The following is a 3,366-nucleotide window of genomic DNA, read 5'->3' on the forward strand; positions in this document are numbered from 1 at the left end:
TCTTGAACTCCTGACCTCAAGTCATCTGCCCACCTCGGCCTACCAAAGTGCTGGGATTACAGACAGGCGTAAGCCACCATGCCCGGCCCCTAATTCCTATTTCTTTTTTAGGACCATCTGGCTCAAATTAGATACTGTACTAATGACAGATACTACTTCTTGAAAACCTGTTATTACCTTATTATATCATTTGAACAATGCTACTGGGCACTATTAATAATTAACATTATAATACTAGTTAATATTAACAATCCTGCCATCATGTAGATGAGAAATTGAGGCTCTGTGGGGTTAGGTGAATTGTTCAAGGTCAGAAAGCTTGGCAGAGCCAGAATATGGCTCAAGGTCTTTGATTTGACATTCCACAGTCTTGCTACTATGCCCTGGTGCTTCTTAGTATAAATGTGAAAGTGCTTTGTAAATGAGAATATATCACACAAGTGTTAACTGTTTTGCTGGGTAGATCCCTCCATAAACATTCAGAGAACACAGATGATGGGCCTGGTACTAGACTCTAGGAACATCACTTCTACAAATAAGACGCTCACAGTCTCGTGATATCTGTGGACAAATATGGTACTGAGGACTGATATTGCAGAGAAGGGCCAAGGCTCTCAGCTGATTTCACAATTATGAGAAAACACGCATAAGACATGGTCAGACAAGGTGGCAGTGAGCTGTGATCGTGCAACTGCACTCCAGCCCATATGGCAAAGTGAAACTCTGTCTCTAAAAATACTAAAATAAAAAATAATTTTTTTTTGTAGAAGCAGGGTCTCACTATGTTGTCTGGGCTGGTCTCAAACTCCTGGTCTCAAGCAGTCTTCCTGCCTTGGCCTCCCAAAGTGCTGGAATTATAGGCATAAGATGAGCCACTGTGTCTGGCCTACATTCTAATTTTTAAAAGACAGATTTTAAATGCTGATTGAGTCAGCTTCTGGATTTGCAAAAACTCACATCTGAGTCATTGTCCCACCACTTAATGTGATCTTGTGTAAGTTACCCCAGCATTCTGGCTTCGGCATCCACATCTGTGAAACGGGGTGGCTGATTGTTACTGGGTTTTAAGAAGAAATGACATAAAGCATTGATCTTTGCACAGAGCCAGACACATAAGTAATTATAATAATTAGTGCCACCATTACTTCATTGTCCTTATTAACACCATCATCATGATTACGTGTCTGTCATCTTAGGAGAATGCAACCTTTGAAGGGAAGGACTATGCTATATATACTGCACTGTCCCTACAGTCTAGCATCTCCCTGGGAATATAATAGGTCCTCAACAAATATCTATTTAGCGAAATTATAATTTTTAAAATATATTTTATAATACTAATCAAACTGTGAGTTTTGGGGGAGCAGAAGTGGAACCTGTTACATTTATAGCACTTGCAGTGCCTGAGTTCAGGAACTATCTGCTGAATGACATGACTGTCTATGCCTGCTCTGAAGGAAAATGAGTGTTTTGAACAGCCAAACCCAATGCACCCCTGTCTGTCTCCAGAAGTGTGCCCTAATTACAGAAAAAGAAACCAGCTGAAAATAAACACATTCTCTGAGTGCTGATCTCCTAAACTCTAACATACAAAGACCCAACAAAATAATCAACAAAGGATAGACCTTAAAAAAAAACCAACTTCAGTTAATAATTATTTGAGGAAGAAAGAGAAGTCAGTCTCCCTCCCTTCCTCCCTTCCTCCCTCCCTCCCTCCCTCCCTCCCTCCTTTCTCTCTCTTTCTCTCTCTCTCTCTTTCTTTCTTTCTTTTTTTTGAGACAGGGTCTCATTCTGTCACCCAGGCTGGAGTGTAGTGGCGCCATCTGAGCTCACTGCAACCTCTGCCTCCCAGGCTCAAATGATCCTCCCGCCTCAGCCTCCCAACTAGCTCGGACCACAGGCATGTACCACCATTCCCAGCTAATATTTTGTATTTTTGGTAGAGACTGATACCATGATAAATTCTTGTCATGAGTTTAGAATCCCACATATTCTTAACATTTTTCTGAACGTCATTTGTGATGATGAAAATGCTCATTTCCTACCCTCGAGGGTAGGGAGCATCCTGACATCCTGCAGATTAGGGGTCAACATCCTTATAAAGTGCCCTTTCAACACACCATAGTCACATCTTTAAGATTTCCTGTGATGTGCACCCCTAGGCAAAACCAGACTAGCTTCATTTTCATTTTCCTTTGTGTTAAAGAGGGAAGGGCAGTGGCATGGGTAGAGTGGGTGGTACTTGTCAGGCACTCCACTGGCTGTTTGCGTGCCTTGTCATTTAAACCTTTTTGTAACTATGTGAGGTAGGAAGTATTAGTCCCACTTTATAGATGCAGAAACAGGCTCTGAGAGGTACGCAAAATCACAGAGCTTACAGATGTTGCTGTCAGGACCTGACTAAAGTCCAGGCTATTTCTTATTTTATTTTTTTGAGATGGAGTTTCACTCTTGTTGCTCAGGCTGGAGTGTAACGGCATGACCTTGGCTCACTGCAACCTCTGCCTCCTGGGTTCAAGCAATTCTTCTGCTTCAGCCTCCCAAATAGCTGGGATTACAGGTGCCCACCACTGTGCTCGGCTAATTTTTTATATTTTTAGTAGAGATGGGGTTTCACCATGTTGGCCAGGATGATGTCAAACTCCTGACCTCAGATGATCCACCTTGCCTTGGCCTCCCAAAGTGCTGGGATTCCAGAGCTACTGTGCCAGGCCGGTCCAGGCTATTTCTATGACAATGTTTCCTTTTCATCTTTATGGTGATTTACCATAAAAAGGTGGTTTTTTTTTTTTTTAGAGTTAAAGTTTTGCTATGTTGCCTAGGCTGGTCTTGGCCTTGGGTGATCCTCCCACCTCAGCCTTCCAAAATGCTGAGATTGGGATATAGGTGTGAGCCACTGGGCCCGGCCCATAAACAGTTTTTTCTTTGAAATGGAGTCTTGCTCTGTCCCCCAGGCTGGAGTGTAGTGGCGGAATCTCAGCTTACTGCAACCTCTGCCTCCTGGGTTCAAGCAATTCTCCTGCCTTTTAGCCTCCCAAGTAACTGGGATCACAGGCGCGTGCCATCACGTCTGGCTAATTATTTTTGTATTTTTAGTGGATACAGGATTTCACCAGGATGGCCAGGCTGGTTTCGAACTCTTGACCTCAAGTGGTCTGCCCACCTCGGCCTCCCAAAGTGCTGGCATGATTATAGTGCAGGATTACTGGCATGAGCCACCGCCCCCAGCCATATATTTTTTTTTTTTTTTGAGACGGAGTTTCACTCTTGTTACCCAGGCTGGAGTGCAATGGCGCGATCTCGGCTCACCGCAACCTCTGCCTCCCGGGTTCAGGCAATTCTCCTGCCCCAGCCTCCTGAGTAGCT

The 3,366-nt window shown here is 43.8% G+C and overlaps 1 protein-coding gene across 1 annotated transcript in view; it reads right to left on the reverse strand.

Annotated features, from left to right (window-relative positions):
• SLC26A5 (solute carrier family 26 member 5) overlaps nucleotides 1-3,366 on the reverse strand; it is a 78,261-nt gene that overhangs the window by 12,592 nt on the left and 62,303 nt on the right. The gene's annotated exons all lie outside the window — the stretch shown is intronic.

This window comes from Cebus imitator, unplaced genomic scaffold (genome assembly GCF_001604975.1).
Source record: "Cebus imitator isolate Cc_AM_T3 unplaced genomic scaffold, Cebus_imitator-1.0 Scaffold26, whole genome shotgun sequence".
Classification (NCBI taxonomy): domain Eukaryota; kingdom Metazoa; phylum Chordata; class Mammalia; order Primates; family Cebidae; genus Cebus; species Cebus imitator.